Here is a 26,221-nt window from a genome sequence, read left to right as displayed (position 1 = left end):
GTCATTAGGGGGGAACGGGGAAATGGATGAGCTGGTCAGCCAGGCATTTTTCAAATACTCGCATTAAAAGCCTAAAGTGCTGAGAGACAACAGAGGGCAAAGTGAGTCCCTGGGAAAACGGATGGCACACTAAAAAAGAAACTCTCCCCCTATTAATCCCCTGTTCTCTGCAAAATCTAATTTTTGACGATATTTACATTCCTTTTTTTTCTTCCTTTTTAATGCACTCAAATCTGTTTACGGCAGTGCTTTATTTCTTTTGCCTTCGAACCACTCCAGAAAGCCAGGCATTTCTGAGGCTTGTTGTTTTTTGTGTTCCTCTTAAGTACACGTGATGTGTATTTTCCTGGGGTCCAGTAGCACACTAATCTTCCAGAGCCAGATGTGCTGGTAAAAGGCAAAGCCACAAAGCCTCCACCACTAGACGTCTCTGCATTGCTCCTGGCCAGATATGATGCTGCATCCCTGGGGGCATTAGCTGAGAGCTTTGCCAGGCTCCAAATAGAACTATGCCCTTACTCAGGAGACAGCTGCATAATAGAGCGCCGTGACAGAGGGAGACCAGTCAGACTCGAGGACTATCGTGGAGGACTACTGGTACAGTACTTCCACAAGTTATGCATGTATGTTCAGGAATGATAATGGGAAAAAAGTACAATTGTTTGCTAGGTGACGGCTGAGAGACGGCGATCTCATTAGCGCAGACGATGTGGACAAGAGAGAAAAATACTGTAGTATCCCGAGCCACTGTCTCTCCCTCATAATGCGGGCTATGTATGAAAGCTCCATTAATTCTTAATCATAAACTAACTAACCATAAAATAAGAACTCCTATCTGTGTAACACTGAACCGGGGGACTTGATCTTTCCCAACTTCAGTTCTCCTGTTACCACCAAGGAGAAAGAAAAAAAAAAGACACAATTCTCAACTCCTTTTTTCTAAATGATTACAGCACATGGATGAACTGATCTATCACACCAGCGTGAGGTGATCATTAAGAAAGCATGTCAAATCGCATCTGGATCTGCAATCACTCTGAGACATTTATTGTTCTGTGATTTGGAAAACTGGAAAAGAGCAACAACAACAACAACAGCAGCCAACTCCACCGCTACCACCACAAGCACCTCCATCCTGACTGAACGGCGGTAATTGTCGGCTTGTCAAGCAGGCTTTTGTGGCTGCGGATAGATCTGGCACAGTCCATTGCAAGAAAATTACAGGGGGGGGGGGCGACAATCGGCATCTCCACTGTTATTTAAAAGAAACGTGCTCAACAACAGGGGGGGGGGTCCAAATAAAGATGAAACCACCCCCAAACCGAGGATGTTCACCTCAACGCCGCCTTTGTCTTGGGGAGGAAAATGTCAACCGAAACCCGCGGGGAAGAAAGGAGCAATGAAAGGGGAAGGGGAAGAAATCAACTTGGGTCGCCATTGCTCATTCGTCAGACATCTGACAGCAAATCATTACGCCGTCGTTGCGATTGATCAACAGTCACCTGGTAACTGATATCAACAAAGGGAGGGCTGTTTGTTTCCCAGACCCACGCAGGAGGGGCCTCCTCTTCGCCGTGGAAACATTAGGGTTGCTCCCTTTTGATGCCGCTTGTCTAAGACAGCCGATTCAATTCATCAAACGCTGTTCAGGGGAACGGAATTAAAGTCATAGGGCCGCTCAGACGAGATCCTTTTTATGGCTTGAAGTTGTTGCAGCCAATCACACGCCGCTTCATTCATTGGCTGACCGTCTTTTGATGCTAGCGTCTATTAAATTGCCTCAGATCAATGCCACCAACACCACCCACCACCCCCCTCCCACACACACACACACACACACACACAGGCGCACACGCGTGCACGCACACACACGCACCCCTCTTTGAGTGCTGCCTCAAGTCATTTTTTTAAACAGCGGGAGAAGGCTCACAAACACTTTAACAATGCTACGCTGTCTTGAGAAAGCTGCAGCAGAAATCGTGTGTGTGGATTGGGCCTTTTTTATCAACACCCTAGTTTCCTGTCTCTTCATCAGTTTTTATGTCCACCTCTATGCAGACTGTGTTCATAAATTAAACAAAAAAAAAAATCTCCTCAGGGGCATCCGGGTAGTGTAGCGGTCTATTCTGTTGCCTACCAACACGGGGATCGCTGGTTCGAATCCCCGTGTTACCTCCGGCTTGGTCGAGCGTCTCTACAGACAATTGGCCGTGTCTGCGGGTCGGAAGCCGGAAGTAGGTATGTGTCCTGGTCGCTGCACTAACACCTCCTCTGGTTAGTTGGAGCGCCTGTTCGGGGGGGGGGGGGATAGCGTGATCCTCCCAAGCACTACGTCCCCCTGGTGAAACTGCTCACTGTCAGGTGAAAAGAGGCAGCTGGCGACTCCACATGTATCGGAGGAGGCATGTGGTAGTCTGCAGCCCTCCCCGGATCGGCAGATGGGGTGGGCCAACAACCGGGCAGGCTCGGAGGAGTGGGGTAATTGGCCGGGTACAGTTGGGGAGAAAAAAAGGGGGGGGGGAATGTCCTCTAGATGAGCTATGGGTGGTACATAAGATTAGTAAAACATGATATGGGTACATGCAATGATACTGGGAATGCAAGTAAACTTTTTTAAGCACAGTCAGGGGGCAGTTACCCAAATATTAGAGCATCTACCCCTAACAGGAAGCAAAGAGGGGAGCACTGAACGCCTGGCATAGCTGACATGTTAAATTCGCCACTTTAAAGCTAGCCCTTGATCTTCATGCTTGTTTAGCCGCTCCGTATAGTTCAGCTAGCTCATGAATGTGAGGCGACTTGTGTGGCTAAGATCAGCGTGACAGGGGAGACACCCTTGAACTATGAGAGGGATCAGTCTGTCATTTGAGGGGGGTGTGTGTGTGGGAGGGGGGCGAGGGGGGTGTCATCATCTGCCAAGGGAGTTTCGGGGGTGAGATGGTGCTGGAACGGCACTCAAATGTTTGGACCTGTCAGGATTATGGATAATGCATAAAGGATCGCAGCCAATCCGATGGGCTGTTTGTTTAGCGTCCGCAGGCTTGTGTGTACTGTATGTTTAATCTACATACATCACCCCGGCATTCAATCTTCACACTGCAGTCACCAAATCAATAGCTTTAAAGGTGTGCTTAATCAGTGAAATCATAATCTGGGAGACACACGCACACACACACACACACCAAACATATCTGTATTAGAGATGCTCCTCCACACTTAAGATCCAGCTTTCATTGAATTACAGCGGGCCCCCATGCAGAGCTGCAAGCAGGGCCCCTGCCTCGGATTTGGGCATGTTGGAAAACGCCTATGAAAAGGCTCCTCTGGAGTACCAGGGACCCTTCTGTACGCCGTGTACAGCCGCAGCCCTGCCCCTGTGGTTCAAGTATGGCTGCTATACATTGCGGGGGAGCCTCTTAGAATGAAGTAAACTGCAGGGGCCCAGCAAATAATAGCACTTAGCCTGATGCTCACACATATGGCATCTGCACTGTGTTGCACGGAGGTGGTGAGAGAGAATATGTATTTGCGCTTTTGTGTTTAAATAAGTGTAAGTATATATAGATGTGTGTGTGTGTGTGTGTGTGTGTGTGTGTGTGTGTGTGTGTGTGTGTGTGTGTGTGTGTGCATCTGAGAGGCAGCGAGCGACAGATTACTCAAATTACCGCGTGTGTGGAGTTGTTTTAAGTATTTATGTGTTTCAGTGGGTATGTATGCACAGAGGTCAGTAGTGACTCAACCAATGTAAACACGCGGCCCTTAGTTTTCTCATGGCAGGTGTTGCGCTGGGGGGGGGGGGTTTGGCGTTTTCCGGCACTATGATCCTCTTCTTTGTCCCCTAGTTCCTTCCCCTGACATAGAGATACCCTGTAACTACAGGCAGGGGCCACATCTGATTTCTCATATGGGCAACCAAAAGAGAAACCAAGTGGTTAATAGTAAAACAAGGAATACTGGGAGAAGGATGCTAAAGACAGAGCTGCCAGGAAGGAGGGAAAGAGGAAGGCCAAAGAGGAGGTTTATGGATGTGGAGAGGGAGGACATGCAGGTGGCTGGCGTGACAGAGGAGGATGCAGAGGACAGGAAGAGATGGAAACAGGTGGCCCGCTGTGGCAACCCCTAATGGAAGCAGCTGAAAGTAGTAGTAGTAGTAGTAGAATAGTAAAATAAGGAATCAAACACACACACACACACACACACATGAAAATAGCCAGTGATAAAGGGAAGTGTCATTGCCTGTTTAAGCGTTAGCCTAGCTGCTATCGTTTATCGCCCTTCACCCTGATGTCCACCCTCCATCCCATTGCCTTCCTGATGGACACAGCAGCAGTCACAGCCCCGACTCCCACAGCCGCTAACACGCCCTGTCGCACCTGGAGGCAATCGTCGCACATGGGGGAGTAACCATCCCATTTAAAAACAAAGAGGCACACGCAGAGGCGGGGATGATACTGTACAGACGTCGGTTGCTAGGGAACAAAGTGACTTGCATCCACGTGTATTTGTCATGGCGGTCGTTTCCAGCCATGGCATCCGGGCGCCGCTTCTCCAGGAAGTAACATCAAAGGGCAAACAAATTTAGCTGGGATCTGAGGCAGGAGGAAAGATCAGTTTCCTCCCATTGGTAACGCCCCGATACTGGAGAGACGGTCGAAGAGAGAGACAGTCGAGGAGAGAGACCGTCGAGGAGAGCGGGAGCGAGCTCTGGGCCATCTTTTAGCGTGGCGAGGCAGCCCATTTCGCATGCTTGACTTATTGGGCATGGAGGTATGCCTGTGCAAAATGTGCAGGTGTGATAAATGAAGACGTTTTTGTGCGCGTGCGTGTGTGTGTGGACGCGCGTGTGCACTCGTGTTTCCGTGTAAGCTTGGGTGCTTTTGTCTTTGGCTGAATTTGAACACTGCAAATGTTTGTATTTCAGTTTCGGATAGTGTGCTTTTGAGACAGATACCTTCAGAGGGCTGCTGCTACCCAGTGTGTGTGTGTGTGTGTGTGTGTGTTCACTAGACATGTCTTTTGATATCTTTAGCTTTTTTTGGGGGGGGGGGTTTGGACCATCCTGGTCTCTGTCCCACCCCTTCTGCCAATCCGGGGAGGGCTGCAGACTACCACATGCCCCCTCCAATACATGTGGAGTCACCAGCCACTTCTTTTCACCTGACAGTGAGGAGTTTCACCAGGGGGACGTAGCATGTGGGAGGATCACGCTATTCCCCCCAGTTCCCCCTCCCCCCTGAACAGGCGCCCCGACCAACCAGAGGAGGCACCAGTGCAGCGACCAGGACACATACCCACGTCCGGCTTCCCACCCACAGACATGGCCAACTGTGTCTGTAGGGACGGCCGACCAAGCCGGAGGTAACACGGGGATTCGAACCGGCGATTCCCGTGCTGGTAGGCAACCGAATAGAGCGCCACGCTACCCGGACGCCCGTCTTTTGATATCCAGAGTGCTGTTGGTGCTCATGTCTGTCACATCAAGTGTACAATGTAGTGTTCATTGGGTGCAACGTGTCAAAAGCTTTTAATGCCAATATCTGGCTCCCTTGTATGGCAGTGCTAAAAATCAATACACCTACTCTCTCCTTTGAGACTGCTTAGACCAAACCAATCCGCGCACACACACACACACACACACACACACACACACACACACACACACACACACACACACACACACACACACACACACACACACACACACACACACACACACACCTGCTCACTCTCTCTCTCTCACACACACACAGCTGCCGGCATACAGTCTTTCCAGGACGCAGTGCCGCCCAGGGCTAAGCCACACCTGTCCAACTACACTTAGGTGGCCTCTAATATATTTGATCCAGAGTGACAGGGGCCTCACCTCACAACACTTACTATTTTTCCGTTATGGGGGGAAAAGGGGGGACCTTTTGTGTTTTCCTGACACTCTCTGTCCCTGGTTCTACTGACGGGGAGGTTGGGCTGAGTGTTGATTTAATTGAATGTGTGTATGTATTGGGTTGGGGCGCGGCCCCCCTGGTGTGTTTGGAGGAGATATATTAACATAATGGATTTTGGAGTAAGTAAGAGGACAACACAGATTCACTTGGAAGGAGGCGTAGGAAAACCCAATACCAATGAAAGCAATTATAACCGCACTTCACAATATTTTTGTAGACTACGCACAGTACACGACAATATCTGGTCCCATATGGTATTGTATATATGCTATCTACACATTACTGTCATGCTTAACTCAATCACATGTCCAGATTACGGGCAGAGACAGTTCCTGCTGCGTCCCCGGTGGCCTAATTTTCCCCCCGACTGATCTTGAAATTCTCCCTTTTCTCCTTTTTTTTGTTTTTTTCCCCTCTCTTTTTTCGACCGCGCTCTTTTTCCAAAGGGCTTCGCGCCGTCTCGCTCCATCAACCGAAAGATTTATCAGGTCCCGCAAAAACAAACAAGCGGTGTGCGGTCATCCCCACTGTAAGTGCCTCTAATTACCACTTTAAAATTCCACCAGCAAGCTAATAAAAGCCCCCCGTTCCATTTTTTCTAATTCCCTTTCCACTCGCTCTTGTATCTTGAAACATTGCGAGTGATTAGTCCAAGTGACTTTATTCATTAGGAGAGCAGTCCTAATGATTATTAAACTGCACACAAGTCACAAAGTAACCAGGGGCTGCATGGTGGGTGGGGGTATTGGGGGGGTGGGGCTCTGAGGGAAAGAGAAAAGGAAGGGGGGAAAGAAAAGGAAAGACAAAGGGACTGGGAAATTGAGTGTGGGAGAGATGGCAAGGATTAAAAGAGGAACGGAGGAAATCTTGGAATTACTGCAACCGCAGTACATAGAATAGTTGGAATACATTATCAGGGATAATGGGCACAAATTGACATACTCTCATTCCGACCCGAGTGAAATGGCGGGATATGAGGCTATGTCACGTGTTGACCACTTTAAGAGATTAGGGCAGATCATTTTTGCACTGTGGCAGGTGAATAAAATAATATCTAATATCAGTCTCAATTATCCCCACAATCCACAGACACTAATGTTAGATACAGACAACAGATGACCTACAACAGAGGCCTCAGTACATACACTCGTACAATCACACACACACACACACACACAGCAGCTCGTACTCTCAGGTGCTCCCGCTCATTGGGTGCAATTCGGCAAACACTTGTGTGCGCCAGAAAGACTCCCGCTCGTAATATGAACATGCATACATTCTCCGATGCCTCCGCCGCTCGCTGGCTCTCGTCAATCCACACCTGATGTTATCTGAAAGGGAGATTTATGCACTTGCCGGAGTGAATTTATGAGAGACGGCCCCCTCAGTCACAAGCAGGCCGGCTAAGAAATTGCTTTGGTGGGAGACGGAAAAAAAAACAGATTTGAAAGATTTATTTCTACCTATACCAAGGATGCATGATATATTCAATCTGTTTATTTGAGTGAAACAATCATTTCAGGGAGGGAGGCCTACGAGACCAGATAAGGCTGAATTGCATTTAGCGCCGCCGCCTCCTGTTTGTGGTAGGACCTGCCTGCGCTCCCCCAAAATCCATTTGGCTGTCATTGGTTTTTTTTTGTTTGCAGTAAAGGGTGGCGGTGGGGGGTTGGGGGGGTGATAGGTGTTGCGGTTGTTAGAGTGATGCATCATTTTCTGCCTTTTGTTTGTTTTGCTTTTTTATTGATAGATTGATTGTTACCTTGGACATCAGCGTGGTGATGGAGGATCTGCAGACAAAAACATGCCGTCGCCTCGCCAGTCTGACTGGTGAGCCCATAAAACATGATCAATATTGCAACCACCAACCCCCCCCCCCCCAACCCCACCCCACTCTCATCCATTTATCTATTCATTTCTTTCACCGGGTTTCTACAATCTCTTGGCTAAAAAAAGCATGCCGTCAAAAGGGGAAAGCCAGTACTCTTGTGTCTCCTACAATTACCCAATAATTGGATGCCATTTTTTACTCTTCCTTCTCCATATAGACACAGTGGTTCTGCAGTAGAAAGAGAGCGAGAGAGAGAGAGAGAGAGAGAGAGAGAGAGAGAGAGAGAGAGAGAGAGAGAGAGAGAGAGAGAGAGAGAGAGAGAGAGAGACTAGTGCACTTGGTGCCCTGTCGCCAGACTTTGTAGAAAGGAAAAGGTCATGGCGTGATTGAGTAGCTAGCCACTGCTCAAACAAAGGCCAGTCTCCGGGGGCACAGAGGACGGGCACAAAGTTAGCCTCGGAGCCCCCGTGGGCACCCACACGAGCCTCTTCCATCTCAGATAGGAAAGAGGGATAGGGGACAGACGGGAAGAGTAAAGGACACAATCACTCTGAACTGTCAGGGGCAGGGCAAGCAAATAAAAAAGAGCAAAACTACTTTTGCCACGCAAGTATTCACATGTTAGCCGGTCAGGTTTGTGCTATTTGCAGCGTGCCAACACTTGTTCTTGAGCACAAAGCGAGTTGCGAGTTGAGTGTGTACAGGCGAGCCAACAGACACGAGGACCAAACCCAGAAGAAGACGTTTAGTACTTGTGGGATTAATGGAGCGAAGCACTCCTCTATCCTTCCTGGGGTGAAAAGGTCAGGGACAGAAAACCCTAACTGGGGCATCCGGGTGGCATAGCGGTCTATTCCGTTGCCTACCAACACAGGGATCCCCAGTTCGAATCCTCGTGTTACCTCCGGCTTAGTCGGGCGTCCCTACAGATACAATTGGCCTTGTCTGCAGGAAGCCGGATGTGGGTATGATTCCTGGTCGTTGTGAAACTCTTCACTGTCAGGTGAAAAGAAGCGGCTGGCAACTCCACATGTATCAGAGGAGGCATGTGGTAGCCTGCGGCATCCCCGGATCGGCAGAGGGGGTGGAGCAGTGACTGGGACAGCTCTGAAGAGTGGGGTAATTGGCCAAGTACAATTGGCGAGAAAATTGGGGGAAAACATTAAAAAAAAAAGACCCTAATAGGTGGTGGAAGGTCATCTCAACTGAGCCTTTGTTTCTACACTGAAAAAAAAAATCCGCCTGGTCCAATGACGTTTTACATTTTGAGGATTTCCTTGAAATGAGTGCCAACACCTTGACTGCCATCACTCATTTCAAGACGATGCCACTCCAGTAATGTTTGGATAATGCAGCCTGATCTGAGGCAACGGGGATTACAAGCTTCCTACCATTTGAAAGAAACGACACACTACGTCATCCCATTGGTAGCATTTTTCATTTGTTTAAACCACAAACCAACACTAGACTGAGTAACTCATTAAAATAGATGTTTTCTTCTCATGCGGCGCATTCCAAATATGGTGTCCTGGAAGGGTCCACTGCCCATCGGGGTCTCAAACGTGTCCAGTGTCAGCTGACCGTAATGTTTTGGGGGCCCATATGTGGCAACGACTCGAGTGGGAATACCAATCCCTTGTTGCTGTGATGACCCTGGGGATTGCACTCTCTAGTGGTGGGACTACATACATAGGGACACGCTACTGGACAATTGTGACAAACTCTAAGCCAAGGCACTGTCGGTGAAAAATGTGTCATGCCTCACATGCCTCTGCCAGTTAAACTGTCTATGCCTAAAGCAGAATTATAGCATAGTTAACCCTAATGAGCTGCACAGCTTAAGACTGCTACCTGCTAGACATAAGGGGAGAAAATGGTTAAAGTTCAGAGTGTAATAACATGTATATCATTGATATAAAAAGGTATTTAAGTATTTAGGCATTCAAATAGCCCGCTTGATCAATTGGTATTCTCCCTTTCTGTCTCGTAATTGTCATATACTAGGTTCCTCCTCTTCCTCACCACCATCTTGCATGAAGCCCAGTGCGTAGGCAGTGCCGCGAGGGCAAATGTAATTCATTTCATATCGGGTTTTATGACCTAAAACCTGGGATTATCTCATGGACCAAAGGGTTGCTGTATTCTCTTTTATGCCAGTTGCCTTCTGCTTTCTGTAGATTTTTAATGTGCTCATGTAATTTACTGTGAACCTTAATCTTCTTCATTGCACATTTAGTATATATATAGTATATTTATAGGCACTGGTCGATCCACAATGTTTGAAGTTCTCAAAATACTCTTTATACACCTCAGTAATCGCTTGCAAAAGCACATGTTTAGATACTTAATTACTATTAAATTACCCAACAACAATTTTGCTTTTATCTGCTGCATGATTGTTTTTGTACTGTCAGTCCAAAGTGAGTTTATAGACTGTGTATGCGTAGACGGCTTGTTATATCTCCATTACGGCACTCCCCGGTGAGTAGCAGATTTGGACTGGCTGCGGTCAAAAAAGTGAAACTCAGGTTGGTATTATTTACCCCCCCCCCCGTGTACTTTCCACAAACCTCCCAGTTGCATCAGCACGGGAAACAATTATTCAAGGAAAGCTGAGTGGCTGCTTCCGGACTCCAGGGCCTCCTTGTTTCATAGTTGGGAGATTAGTTTGCTGCCACTGGTGGTAGAAGATGCATCATTAATGAATCAGGAAGTGAAGCCCGAGCTCCTCTCTAACCCAGCCAACTCTGTCTGACCACACCCCATTGCCTCTCGCTAATGAATAATGTATGAGGCATTACTGGTTCCAGGTGTGTTTAAAAAAAAAAGGGGGGGGTTGAATATGAATATTTAGTGGCGGGTGGTAATGAAATCAAAATGTTCAGTATGGGAGTTCGTTTTTAAATTACCGTGAGTCCATCTCTGCTGTGCGGAACTGGTAGACTCTGCTGATGGAGAGAAATGAGAGACTTTATATGCACTGACAGGGCTGAAATTTTGCCCTGCACTTTTAATGGCTTGTCTGACTGCAGATGGAGATGTCACCGTGCGAGCGCTGACGGTGGCCATTTTGTTCTGGCAAAAGCAGCGGTGATTTGTTTGTCTGGGCACATCAGGAGGACACTGATGAGCGGGAGGACAGAAAAATGATCCATCGGTCAACGTAAACACTAAACAGACTTCATTTAGTTGCCGTCACTCTCAGCTTAAAAGATTGCACTGTCAGAAGGAGGCATTTGTTTCTTGAGCACTTCAGCTCCATAAGCATGAACAAGTTTTATATGAATAACCTGGCAATACAACAGCTGACAGGTGGCTGATGGATTTAATATACAGCATCACTTAGGGTTACCTAGGCCTCAAAGCCGTGATTATCAACAAGTTGATCTTAAATGGCTGCTAACGCACAACGCAAACCTCAAACATAAATACTCCCCCAGGGTACACAGTTCACAGGGATTATTATTCTGGTACCGTTTTCTTTACCCATGGCCCTTCACTTCCATTGCAGGTGACCATGTAGCTCTGGCATTTACAGGACCCATCCAATAACAGAAATCGAGAAACAGGTAGCGAGGAAGTGAGAGCGGGAGAGAAAGATAAAGCATGGCAGAGTCCGTCATAGACAAATGACCAAGCCTCCGAAGGTTAATGCCCACCATGTGTGGAACAGGGGGCCGCAGGAGGCCAACGTGGCTGTGGAAAAAATAAATAAATAAAAATCACGTCCCAGACACCCCGGCAGGCGCGAGAGGCTCTTGCTGCTGATTAATGTCATACTTTGGCTAATTACCTCCTCAGTGGACGTTAGCTTTAATGACACGAGTCATCAGAATACGTCAGCGTGGATGGATAGCAACGACGGGGTAGAAGAAAGGGAAAAGCAGAAGAAAAATCAGCCCAACTGAGCGTCAGAGGGGAGCCATCGACTGCACCTTCCCACATCATTAGCTCGAACCCAGCACTGTGCCTTCTATATCAGAATAATAACCGCCGCTTAGTCTCAACCCCACCGCCCTATCGCCCTTCCCTAAGTCCACCAGACCAGCTTTGACTAGGTCCATTTGGTACCCTGTGACGCTTTCAGCCAAACTCTAATTTACAAGGAAACAAATGGCCTCGGTAATAACAAGGGGCTGAATGCAACAATCTCAATGAATCATCTCCATCCCCCCAGAAAACAATTCATTCCTACACAACATGCTAACAGCGAGCCAAGAAGTGGACAGTGTCGTTAGCTAGGGAGATGGAGTGAGGCCCTCTACTGTCCCGCCCATCTGATGGCTTTCCACCGCCTGATTGGTTTGGTGCACTGTCCTACAATGTGGTCATTCAAGCCCCAGTGGAAGTGTTGAACTCTGATGGCAAAGCTAATTTGGATATTCTCTCAACCGTGAAATATAGAAGAGAGTTGCTAAATGAGCAATTAATCCTACCGAGATACCATGTACCTGCAAAAACGTAAGATGACGGGAAAGAAGAAAGAACAGACGAAGAACTTGCACCTCGTCGTTTCGGCATTCTTTAAGATAACTAAAATATATCTAGCCATCTTGAATGAGAAATACTTAGCCTTTCCAAGTATGGAGAAATACAGGTGAAATGTCCACACACATCAAGAAACACCTCTGTCACAGATTTTAGCAATGTGTTTTTTCTCCCCACTTTCTCCATTCCATTGAAGGTTCAGGCTAATTACCAGTGGAGGACTTTAGCCTACGGACTCCCTGGGGCCCTAATTGTAATGTATTATTGTGGAGGACCTCGGGGCTCTCCTGGAAGTCTTATTTATTTTTGCCATTCATCAGTCTGTTAAATATAGTCGATACCACTGTCGACGTAAATTACACAGCCTGCTGTAGAGGCGGCTTTATGTGGACGAGGGAGGCGAAAAGGACCTTGAGCCGGTGCCAAGAGGGGTTCTGAAGTGCAACGGCAACGCCGAGTCAGAGCCGAAAGAAGGCGAGGAAAAAAGGGATGAGATGGGGGGGGGGGGCATTGTCTTTTTCCCTCTCTCTATGCAATGCGAAGCGGCGAAGGGTTGCCACAGACAACAAGTGCATGGCTTAAGTGTCTGGCACGGTGACATGTAGCTGAAGAAATGATTCTCTTTCCCTCTCCCCGTGTTTCCCTGGGGGGGTGTGGGAGGGAGAGACGAAGGCTGTGCATGACTTGATTTTGAGACCCGCCCGGCCCCGAGAAAATATTGATGCACGTTCGAGAACTGTAATGTGATTGCGGCGTCCGTCACGTTCCACTGTGTAATTATGTCGTGACACATCGCTGTGTGTCATACATATGAAAAGTGTGTACATATTGTATTCGCATCAGCGTGACAGTTTTGTCCCCCGTGGTGGACTCAGAACGCCACGGAACCATTTAAAAATTTGCACAGGACTGCCTCTGTCTTCCTCAGTCGAGAGAGAGAGAGAGACGCATTGAAAAAACTAACACTATCAAAGTGTCTCTTTTACTTACACACACACACACACACACACACACACACACCCACACACAAGCAATCATGATAATCTATAACTGCACTTCAGCAGAGTCCCTGGACAGGCATTACAGTCATGTTGCTGGCCAATAAATAACAGCACAAATAAAGCGCCTGTCCAGGCTAGCACCCTGCGTGCAGGGGTTTATGCAAAATAGGTCAATAACACAGTCCTGGAGGTCATTGCCAGACTGTTTGCTCTTTATTGACTGTATGGCAATTTCAAAGGAATTAGGCTATGTCACAATTCATCGTGGCCACAGCCTCTGGGTCTTTGACGAAAAGGGAGCCTTCTGTGGGAATGACAAAAACGATTTGTCTTACAAGGTTGTGTGCGTCTTTTTTTGTTCCAGGTTTGCCTTCAATGACCTGAATCAAAACAGAAAAGGAGCCTTTTGTGGCGTGTCTTTTGTTTTACAATCTCTGGCCCGTTGCAGCGCAGGGCTCCGGTAGCTGAGGCTGTCCAGATTAAAGCTCCCGTGCATTGCCTCCTCAGAAATTAGCCCAAGCTAATGATGCATTAGCAATTATTTTTTACTTAATATTGAAATTATTCAGTAGTTTTATCCAACTTTGTCATGAAATCTGACGGTCCCCTTTTCTCCCCAGTTGTATCCAGTCAATTACCCCACTCTTCTGAGCCGTCCCGGTCGCTGTTCCGCCCCCTCTGCCGATCCGGGGAGGGCTGCAGACTACCACATGCCTCCTCCGATATATGTGGAGTCGCCAGCCCCTTCTTTTCACCTGACAGTAAGGCATTTCACCAGGGGGACGTAGCACGTGGGAGGATCACGCTATTCCCCCCAGTCCCCCCCCGAACAGGTGCCTCAACTGACCAGAGGAGGCGCTAGTGCAGCGACCAGGACACATACCCACATCCGGCTTCCCACCTGCAGACACGGCCAATCGTGTCTATAGGGATGCGCGACCAAGCCGGAGGTAACAGGGGGATTCGAACCGGCGATCCCTGTGTTGGTAGGCAACGGAATAGACCGCCACGCTACACGGACGCCTCAACCATCTCGAATTTTGAATACATACCCCATGAATCCTCCATCTGACAATGTAACTTCAAATAACCAATGTAATGTAATGTATTTTACAGGCGGTCATTTGAACGCTGCTGTCCTCCTCGTCCTCGCCGCGTCAGTCTCTTAATGCTTGGTAAAATGTGTCCAATCTGTAAAAGAAATTATTCTCCTGTTCGAGTAAAGCGAAGATTCACCTATTTGTTTCCAATGTAATTGAAAGATAAAGTTATCTCCCTTCGACTGCTGCACACACACACACACACACACACACACACACACACACACACACACACACACACACACACACACACACACACACACACACAGCGACTATTTCGGATAAGGGACTATTTTTGTTTCACTTTCAAGTGGAACAAATTGACATTTGATCTGAATAGTTATTTGGCTAACACCCACCGGGGTGGGATTAGAAGACGGACCCACAAACATCAGAATGACTTTTCGGATAAAGGGCAAATTTCAGCTCTGTCAAAGGATGCTTTCATTAACGTCTATCAGATCCTGCACTAACTGGATGCTGCGTTAGCCGGCGCTGCAGCCACTTAGCCAATGGCGGACCCATTAAGGACAGTTGATAGACAGCCTGATGGGGGAGGGGGGGGCACACATTGTCTCGTTGGGGTTTTGGCATTGTCACTGTCACAAGACATCTCCTTCCCTCCCTTTCTATACCCCGCAGACCCTTCATCCCTCTCTCCACTCCTCGCCGAGTCCCACCGTGATGGCCCGGGCGTAGACTCGGCGAGACTGTCAGTCCGCACTCAGTCTCGCTCGGGTCCTGAGAGCCTGCCGCTCGCCACTCGTGCGATATGGCTGTCATATCCACCGCCTGACAGGAAAAGCGACAAACAGCGACAAACGTACCCAGCTTGAGTCTGTCAGAGTGCCCCCCCACCACCCCCACCCCTACCTCAACCGCAAGCATTTGCGTGTAAACACACAAATATATCAACACACACACACACACACACACACACACACACACACACACACACACACACACACACACATGGAAGGAACCATCCGGATGTATACACCCCATCTACGCTTGAAAAATCTACCCGCTGTATCTATGCAGGCAGCCTTCAGAGGGCTCACGTTCAATTGATTTTCTCCATTTTACAGCCTCGTGACATACTGACAGGGGAGAGGGTGAGCAGGACAACAGAGGAGGGAGAAGATGGAGGGAGGCAGGCGGAGAGAAGCAGTATTCCCCCATCTGACCATTATGAGCGGCATGTCAAACGAGGACGGGAGGCAGAGGCCTTGACATCGGCCAGCCCACACAGGGAGAGGTGGAGGGCGGTTTGGGGGGGGGGGGTATAAACGAAAATGATAGAGAGCGAGAGAGAGAGTGAGAAGGAACGACCAAGATCAAGACAGATTGAACGAGAGCAAGAGAGAGGCGGGAAAGGGAAGCCACTGGGGAAAAAAAAAAAAACAAGTGAGGAGGGAGGAGTGGGGAGGAGCCAGATCACAGATGAGGAGGAGAATAAGAAATGGAGAGAGGGGAATAAAAAGAGGTGTGGCAGGTGGAGAGGATGGGGATCAAGGAGGAGGCGTCGAGAGTCCTCCTTACAACATTCCATCGATCGGCTACAGTTAAACTGCCTTTAATGCCCCCCCCACACACACACACCTCTTACTCCTCCCATCCTTCCTTCACCCTGTCCGCGCCCCCCCCCCTTCTCCCCTCCTCCCCTTGCTCGGCTCACAGGGCCAAAGTGATAGACAGTGAGAATCTAGTGATAGCATTTGATTGTCAGTCGAAGTGGCAGTTATAAATTTACTCTAGGATAGCCATTTACTGTGACGGTTCAGGGATTGAGTGAGTGTCGGCGAGGGGAGTGGAGGGAGAGGGAGGAGAAGAGAGAAAAAGAGCGAGAGATAAATGGACAGAGAGATAGAGAGAGAGAGAGAGAGAGAGAGAGAGAGAGAGAGAGGCTCTGATCTTGGGCTCTCATCATCCTTTGTGATGGGAGCACTTTTATGGGTGTAACGGACAACAGCATAAACACACACACACACACACACACACACACACACACACACACACACACACACACACACACACACACACACACACAGCATGTGATCTTCAAAAGCAATAAATGACTGCCGTCTCAATGTGGACATTTCAGGGATTTCAGGGAAAGGAAGGGTCTTCATACTAAAAGAGGACCTCGGCTTGGTGGACGCGTCTTTTTGCGATACCTTCCTGATATTTGGAGGGAACGGGCTTTAGCGCTAACGCCATACAACCCACCCCACCCCACCCCACCCCAACCCCCCAACTCCCCAACCCCACTCTTCCAGCTACACCTGGTGGATTATTCTTTCAATTTCTTAAAAGCCGAGGCCTCTGTGGGTTGGTCCAATCAGACAAGAGGAATGGGATAGGAGGGGGCATACGGGAGAGCAGTTGGCATTTACAAATGCTGGGGGTGCCGTAAAATATGGAAGCCATATTTCAACATCTGTGAGGCCTCACACACACACACACACACACAACTGCTCCCCCAGACACACATGTGCACACACACAAGCACGCTGGAATCTCCCATTCGTTTGCAAGCAGTGCCAAGCCGGTGTGTGTGTGTGTGTGTGTGTGTGTGTGTGTGTGTGTGTGTGTGTGCATGCATGTATACATGTGTATCTGCACCTTTGACATCAGCTTGACAGGCTTAAAGCCAGGGTGAACAGTGCTGCTTTCTTTTGCAATCGGTGGCAGACACTTCTCTCTGTCTCAATCACGTCCTTATGTTGTCACACTGTCATGGTGAAACGGTTGCGACTTACATTCATTAGCCTACCTTGAACTAATTAATTAAGGCTAACCTTCACAATAACCTCAAAACTGGCACCTAAGCCTAATCATGGCACGATACATAACTGGGGTCCCAAGAAAGTTCCTTAACAGGTTGCCACATTTAAAGGATTTCATTTGAGCCCCGCATGATGCAATTAGCCACACACACACACACACACACACACACACACACACACACACACACACACACACACACACACACACACACACACACACAGAATATTGACACTAACACGAGGAAATTCTGTCTTGATGCATGCTCAGCAATCCTGGTAAGAAAATCAAAGAAGGTTGAATCAGTTCATCTGGATGCAACGCTATTGACAGATACGTTTCATCCCTCATCTAAGTGACATCTTCAGTCTCAACTGACTGCAGGTATCCCCACCCCTTATAAACAATACAGATGTATAACGACCCAAACCAAAGACCGGTTTCATATGCAAATATGGGCGTGACCATTAACTAGAGTTTCAATGGCCATGTGTACTATTCACAGAGGATTTGGGAATGTTTGCAATCACAGCATTGTAAGACGGCGACATATGTACTCTGAGCCCCCCGGTCGATTGCTGTGACTTGTACATCTGGGAAACTAATCAGACGCTGGCCAAGAGAGCAGCACAACACAGGACAGCTAACGCATCAGGCCAGGACTCTGCAGGCTACACCCATCTGCAGGCCAGTGGCCACTCTTTCAAGGATGAGGATGTGCACATCCCTGATAGGGAGGAACTCTGGTTTGAACGGGGAGTCAAAGAGGCCATCTCTGTGAAGAGGGAACGACCATCCCTGAACTGGGGGGGGGCTAAGACTACACCTGTCACCATCTTACGATGCTGTGATTGCAAACATTCCCAAATCCTCTGTGAATAGAACACATGGCCATTGTAACTCCAGTTAATGGTCACACCCATATTTGCATATGAAACCGGTCACTGGTTTTGGGCATTATACATCTGTATTGTTTATAAGGGGGGGGGGATACCTGCAGTCAGTTTAGACTGTAGAGGTCACTTAGCTGAGTGATGAAACGTATCTGTCAATAAACGTTGTATCCAGATGAACTGATTCAATCTCCTTTGAAGAGGGAACGTTCCTTCTATTACCACAGATCTCAATGTTACCTTGATAGTTATCAAGAACATCTGTACCAGTCACTCAGACAGGTGGAGCACATCCATTGTGTACTTCTCAGCACACACTACGGGTGACCAGGGCGAACAAAATATGCAGAAAATACCACCGGGTGGAAAAGGATGATCACTAGGGACAAGCTTTAAAAATGGGAAAAAACATCAAGACGTGATTTACAGTGACAAAGGGGGGAAAAAGTTGGCTATTTAGATTTACTGAGTCACAAGACTGCCGCTAAGTAATAATTCTGCCCTCTGTTTGCATTTATAATTATTCTATTCAGCTGGGCTTTTCTTTAGTCATTTTCCAAGTTGCTAAGTCAGCACAATAAATCTTAAACCACAGAGCTATATTTTAGGTTTAAGAATATTTACCGAAGAGAAATTGCCACTTTGTCATGTCTTAAAATAAACACAACCAGCCCGGCTACAAAGACAGCCATTTTTGCATTGTGCTGAAACATCTCCCTTTTCCTCCAGAGTCGGTGCCGAGTGAAGGAGGGAGACGGGAACTGCCACAGCTTTGCCTGCACAGGCCAGCACAGCAGCCATAATGGAATTCTTGGTCTACATGGAAAGGTAGAGGAAAACAGGTTTGGTCCAGTGCACACACAATGCCACTAAGGTGATGCATTACGCGTGAGCATATCACACATGTTCCCGGCACGCACATGTAGAACAACACATCCTATTACAAGCATCTTTCCGCAAACTCGCACTCAACAGTGGGAGTTAGAAAGCAGTTTTGTTTGTTGAACTCTAAGATACTGATGCTGTTAGCATCCCTAATTGACACCAATACGTTCTTCCGAGCCATCCCGGTTGCTCCTCCACCCCCTCTGCCGATCCGGGGAGGGCTGCAGACTACCACATGCCTCCTCCGATACATTTGGAGTTGCCAGCCGCTGCTTTTCACCTGACAGTGAGGAGTTTCACCAGGGGGACGTAGCGCATGGGAGAATCACGCTATTCCCCCCCAGTTCCCCCTCCCCCCCACCTCGACTGACCAGAGGAGGCGCCAGTGCAGCGACCAGGACACATACCCACATCCGCCTTCCCACCCGCAGACTCAAACAATTGTGTCTGTAGGGATGTCCAACCAAGCTGGAGGTAACACAGGGATTCGAACCAGCGATCCCCGTGTTGGTAGGCAACGGAATAGACCGCCACACCACCCGGACGCCCACCTAATTGACACTAATACTAATAAGTACTACTACCTACAAGCAAACTTGTTCCTTTGTTGGCTAACAGAAATGAGTACTCAGTTCCAGTGGGGAAATACTAATGATTAGTTGAGGAATAAGGTCATTAATCTGAAGGATAATTCAATTTTTTTTTTTACAGCCCAGGCCATGTTTATATGAAAACCGATTGTGCATATGAGTTATGTTATTATTTCACTCACCAGTTTCATTTTGGAGATTTTTGGACATGGGACTCCTGCCGGACACAGCTTTACAACAGTGTGTTATGGGGCAACGAATCATGATCACTATTATCTGAGACTTCTCAGTTGTGCTGGCCAGGCACATTTGAGTAAAAGGATATCATAACCGATATGCATGGTGGTAAAAACTACAAAAATAAGACTCAGAATTAGAATCTGAATCAGAATTCAAATAACACTCGGAATTATCTTCTAAGACAGGTAGGGATGGGGGTGGCACGGTGGCACAGTGGTAAGCGGGATCGCCTCATACAAGGAGGTCCTGGGTTCGAACCCCAGGGTTGTCTCACCTTGGGGGGGGGGGTCGTCCCAGATCGTCCTCTGTGTGGAGTTTGCATGTTCTCCCCGTGTCTGCGTGGGTTTCCTCTGGGTGCTCCAGTTTCCTCCCACAGACCAAAGACATGTAGGTCAGGAGAATCGGCCATACTAAATTGTCCCTAGGTGTGAATGTGTGTGTGAGTGTATGTGTCGGCCCTGTGATGGACTGGCGGCCTGTCCAGGGTGTCTCCCCGCCTGCTGTCCAGTGACTGCTGGGATAGGCTCCAGCATCTCGCGACCTGAATTCGGATAAGCGGCTTGGATGGACAGGCGGGGATGGCTGACCGGAAGAACAAGAGATGGAATCTGTCTGTGAAGACCTGTGCCAGCTGGGCAGCACATCAGGCCCAGAGGAAGTTGAGCTCATTGAGGACAGAGGCAACGCTGCTGCATCTCTACAGTGACTGTTCCTAGAGGCACAGCCTGTATGTGTGAAGAGCCATGGTCATTTTGGCTTTCTTAAAAGTCTTTTGAGCATAACACAGATTTCTGATTGGGAAAAGCGCAAATTGCTATCTTCATCAGTGCCTTTATCAAATGTGGATGAAACCCCCGGTTTCATTTCCTTCTCCGACATCCCAACTATTTTCAAAATTGCAGTGAAATGGGCGTGGAGAGCGACAGTGGAGAGAGGGAAGGTACGGGCGCCGATGGCAATTGTCTAGCTCTCTGAAAGTATTGGAAAACAATCAGCAGAAGTGCGAGAGAGAAGGAACGTGGAAAGGGCCACATTTCCTGTGAAGTGATTTCATACCGAGCAGGAGGTGACAGTTTTCAAAACTGACTCACAGCCTGCTACGGACCAAGCTTTGCTCTGGCTTCATCTAGCTAACTGTCCACTAAGTGAACATTAGCTTAAAAACACTTGGAGATGGGTGATGGTTACTGTGTTGCCTTAGCTCGAAAAGGATACCTGCTCCTCCTCCACCTCCCTCTTCTTCAGTCTCTCCCAGATTTAAAGCCAATTAAGTCAATGAAAACCAGAAGATGACACATGAAACTTCAAAAATATGCCTTCGAAAGTCTGCATTTTGATTTGTGTATGAAATGTCTTAATATTTCAGTCAACATAGTGGATGGAGGATGAATTATTTGAGATGGTTTGCCAGTTGCTTGCTCCAACTGTTTTCAGTATGTTACAGCCAGACTGACATACTAGACGTATGCTGGAATCCAGGCTTGAATTTTAATAATCAGCAAACCTCGTTTTAATTATTCCCATGCATCTAAATCAAGTTTACGGCAATCACAAAATTAAAACATTAAAACAAGTCATTTACTGAAATTTTTGCTAGGAAAATTAAGTTACTGGATTAATGATAAATCGTAATGTCTAGGAAACACATATGAACTTGAGTCATAAACATATATAACCATCCATCCATCCATCCATTATCCAAACCGCTTATCCTACTCGGGGTCACGGGATGCTGGAGCCTATCCCAGCAGTCATTGGGTGGCAGGCAGGGAGACACCTTGGACAGGCCGCCAGTCCGTCATAGGGCCCTCACACACACACACACACACACACACACACACATACACACACACACACCTAGGGATAATGTAGTACGGCCGATTCACCTGACCTACACGTCTTTGGACTGTGGGAGGAAACCGGAGCACCCGCAGGGAACCCACGCAGACACGGGGCGCGGGGGGGGGACATGCAAACTCCACACAGAGGACAACCCGGGACGACCCCCAAGGTTGGACAAACCCGGGGCTCAAACTCAGGACCTTCTCGCTATGAGGCGACCACGGTAACCACTGCGCCACTGTGCCACTCAACATACATCTAATATCCACCATATCCACCATTTATATCTAACAACCACCAAAAGAAAAGAACATTTATGAAAGGCAAGAAAGAAACAAAGACAGATGACAGATACAGTGAGTGGCCTTCAGATCCAATGCACATGAAGAGAAAAAAAAAGACATACTTATGAGCTTCCAAGATTACGTACTCTTTGTCCCTCGCTCTCAACGCATTTCCCAAAATAAAAGATGCATGCGCTATGCACTTTCCTTTAAAAGTGGCATTCGGCAGGCAGTTAAAACAAACCATTCAAACTTCAATGAGAAATTCATTTTTTGAATCGCCTCACTCAAGATCCTGTGACGTCAATCGAAAGAGCCGGAGAAAAGTACGAGCGCAGCAGTTCTCTCCACAACTTCTGTGGGTGAACTCGGACTGCACTCCCGTGTAAGCCACGTCACAGCCTCATCATCGTGTGATTTGCCGCTGCTCTCTCCAGAGCGCCAGGCTTGCTTTTTTTACCACGCGGCGTGTTTGTATGAAAAGCAAGGAGATGCATCCAGGCACTGGTGCCTCGCAGGCCCCTACACACTGGGGGCCTCGCAGGCCTCATTGTAATTTCATTTGTTGTGTCACATCAACACATCAAACCCCCGTGAGCCGTCACATGCATGCACACAAACACACACACACACACACACCCACACTGATACATGCATGTTTGGTGACTGCATACATATACATGGAAACCCACTTGCTCACAGGCTCAAGTTTTCTCACTCTCACACATTTACAACCCCTCCCCCTCCACACACACACACACACACCACCTCCCCCACCCTACCCACATAGTCTTTTCTCCCACTGGCAGGTCTCGGGTGGGCAGAGGGAGCAGGATTTCTTCTGGGGTTTTCCCTGGCTTCCCGTTTTAGCACGGCAGAGCCGGGAAGGAGGACACGGAGCACCGAGCGCGAGCGAGTGTAGACGATTGGATGGGCTTTGATATATGGAACCGGCTTTGATGGTCTCTCCCCTTCTTCTATGCCGCTCACTATAAATAGCCGACTCCAGCTTTTGAGGGTGTGTGTGTGTGGGGGGGGGGGATGACAAGGTGGAGGGAGGGAAGGAGAAAGAAGAGAGGAGGCTCTCTGGAGATCACTTTTTCCGCTCTGTGCACATGGGCACACATGTACAACTACATACAAACAACACATTTATGCGTACAATCTGATATGGGGGGGGGGGGTGTGAGTCGGTTCTCATTGGTGAAAAAAAATATGGAAATGTTAGCAATGAAACAAAGAGTTATGCCTACACGCACACGACACCCGTACAGAACCAAACCACCCCTCATATTCACACACACAAACACAGGTTTTCATTCAAGGACCTGGGTGGAAACTAGAGGTGATGGACATGGGGAGGTTTGTGGTTCTGCAGGCTTCCTGCAGGGCGGAGGACACGGGATCCTCCTTATTAGCTGTAGGAGTGAGAAACGTCTAAAATGGAGAGTGAAGAGAAGAGAGACCCAACACCAGAATATGTCGCACACATCATAATGCGTGCTGGGAGAAAAGACATGGCGCATGACGGCACAAGCAAATAGATTTCTCATGCCATTAAAGTTGCAGCAAATATGGCCATTTTGTTGATGGATACTTTGCTTCTGACATTTCAGCAGTTTACTTCACAGAGGACAGGAGCGGACTGGTCACATTACATGTTTAACACTTGTTTTTTGGGATTTATTTGCTTCTGCCTAGATACAGTGAGCACTATAATTCATTGGACAGTGTCACACTTTATTTTGTTATTTTGGTTCTGCATTCTAGCACATTGAGTTTGAAAGGACACAGTGACAATGAGGTTGAAATGCAGACTGTCATTGTTAATTTGAGGGTATTTTCATCCATATCGGATGAACTGTTTAGAAATTATAGAACCTTTTGTATTTAGTACCCCCCCCCATTTTCTGTATCAAAAATATTGGAGAGTTTAACATGATGTAGAATAAAGTAATCGTTTTCTATATTTACTGGCATATCCTTCGCATGCAATGACTGCTTGAAGTCTGCGATGCATAGACATCACCAGACTCTGGGTATCGTCCCTGGTGATGCTCTGCCAGGCCTGTACTGCAGCCATCTTCAGTTCACTTCCTGCTCGTTTCCAGCACTTTTTGCCTTCAGTCTCCTCTTCAGCATTTAAAACGCAAGTTCACTTGTATTCAGATCCGGTGATTGACTCAGCCAGTCAAGGATTTTCCATTTTATGTCTGTCGAAAACCCCTTCGTGGGGTGTCCACGTGGCGTAGCGGTCTATTCCGTTGCCTGTCAACACGCAAATCTCTGGTTCGAATCCCTGTGTTACCTCTGGCTTGGTCGGGTGTCCTGTGTCTGCGGGTGGGAAGTCAGATGTGAGTATGTGTCCTGGTCGCTGCACAAGCACCTCCTCTGGTTGGTTGGGGTGCCTGTTCGGGGGGGGGGGGGATAGTGTGATCCTCCCACGTGTTACATCCCCCTGGTGAAACTCCTCACCCAGATCGGCAGAGGGGGTGGAGCAGCGACCGGGACGGCTCAGAAGAGTGGGGTAATTGGCCAAGTACAATAGGGAGAAAAAGGGGGAGAAAAAAAAACCTTCGTTGTTCTAGCCGTATGTGTCGGGTCATTGTTTTGTTGTATGATGAAGTGTCGACCAATGAGTTTGGAGACATTTGCTTTTATCTGAGCAGCTAAAATATTTCTGCAGACTTCAGATTTCATTGTTCTACTTCTGCCAGCAGTCACATCATCGATGGAGACAAGTGAGCCCATTCCACTGGCAGCCATACAGACCCAAGCCATAATACCCCCTCCACCATGTTTCACAGATGAGGTGGTATGCTTTGGATCCTGGGCATTTCCTTTTTCCTCCACCCTTCCCTCTTTCCATCACTCTGGTACATGTTCATCTCTGTCTCATTTATCCACAAGACTTTGTTGCAGAACTCCTGGGGCTCTCTTAAGCAAACTGTACTCTCTCGCCCTTCTGTTCTTCAGCCTTATCAGAGGTTTGCATCTTGTAGTGTACCCTCTGTAGACCTGCTGATGTAGTCTTCTACGTATGGTAGACTTTGACACAGCTACACCTGCAACCAGGAGAGTGTTTTTGATCTGTTGGGCCATTGTCAGGGGTGTTTACTTCACTGTAGAGAGTAATCTCCGGTCATCCACTGCAGTGGTCTTCCTCAGTCTACCGGGTCTTTTGACATAACTGAGTTCACCCCTTCTTTTTTTCCCCCGTTAATGATGAACCAAACTGTTGACTTGGGCATGCTCAGGGTTTTTGCAATGTTATGTGGATTGATTGATTTTCATTTCCGAGCCTTATCATGGCCAGTTTAATCTGCATCAACACTGCTCTCTTCCTCATGTTGTCACACCCCAACAAAATTCTCCTTAGGCAACAGACCTTTACATGACAGCCATATTGACATGAAATAGCAGGTAAACACAGGTTTAATTAATGAAATTAATTAAGGTTCCGTTCCATTTAGTGTAGCAGAGCCTTTCCAGTGAGCTGACATGCACAATAGCAGCAACTCGACTGTTTGACCTGAGTAGATCGTAACCTTGATTTGTGTCATTGGTAACACCGGTGTTTACCCTACTATTTCATGTCACAATGGCTGCTGTGAAAAAGGTACTATAGCAAAATCTAGAATCAGGACTAGACATCATCATCATCGGCGGTCACTCGGGGTCGAGTATGACAGTTCTCCTTCTGGGTCCTCAGGTGGGCGTAGAGACCGACCCTGGAGCCACATAATGGGAGGACACCTGCAGGTGACAGCTTTTTACGTAGAGTGGCTGACACGCCTGCAGCCGCCATGCAGTCCTTGGCAGGGTTTGGCCAGAGTCCAATGGTATGGAGAACCAAGACAACCGGGATCACCCTCTCAGTCCTCGGCAGGGTTTGGCCAGAGTCCAATGGTATGGAGAACCAAGACAACCGGGATCACCCTCTGTTGCAATCTTCATCTGCCTTCGTGATCTGTGGAGCCAGTTCAACAAATACTTGCAGTACCCTAAATTGGGGGGGGGGGGTGTACAAAAGTTGCTGTTGCTTCTAAATATCTCAGCTGAAATTGATGAAAATGCCTCCAAATTAAAGCTGACAGTCTGCATTTCAACCTCATTGTCGTTATATCCTTTCAAAATCAAAGTGCTGCAGCACAGAATCAACATAACAAAAAATGTGCGACTGTCCAACGATTCATGGTGCTCACTGTATCTGAGTGAGCTATATTCCCCTTGCAATTTTGTTCAAATCCCACAGAGACAGCTAAAAATACCACAGTTGCTCAGACTCTGAATAAAACACGCATTACATGCAATGCTAGCCAAATACTGCATTTCCAT

The 26,221-nt window shown here is 47.8% G+C and overlaps 1 long non-coding RNA gene across 1 annotated transcript; it reads left to right on the top strand.

Moving 5' to 3' along the window:
- Window positions 1–551: 551 nt before the first annotated feature.
- LOC130130290 (uncharacterized) lies at window positions 552–25,753 on the top strand. Its single transcript, XR_008812147.1, has 4 exons — window positions 552–597; window positions 7,693–7,772; window positions 18,772–18,870; window positions 25,596–25,753. It is a non-coding gene; the product is annotated as an uncharacterized LOC130130290 (long non-coding RNA).
- Window positions 25,754–26,221: the final 468 nt, after the last annotated feature.

This window comes from Lampris incognitus, chromosome 20, assembly GCF_029633865.1.
Source record: "Lampris incognitus isolate fLamInc1 chromosome 20, fLamInc1.hap2, whole genome shotgun sequence".
Taxonomy (NCBI): domain Eukaryota; kingdom Metazoa; phylum Chordata; class Actinopteri; order Lampriformes; family Lampridae; genus Lampris; species Lampris incognitus.
Note: the sequence above shows the minus strand (reverse complement) of the source record. Positions and strands in the feature narration are given on the sequence as shown.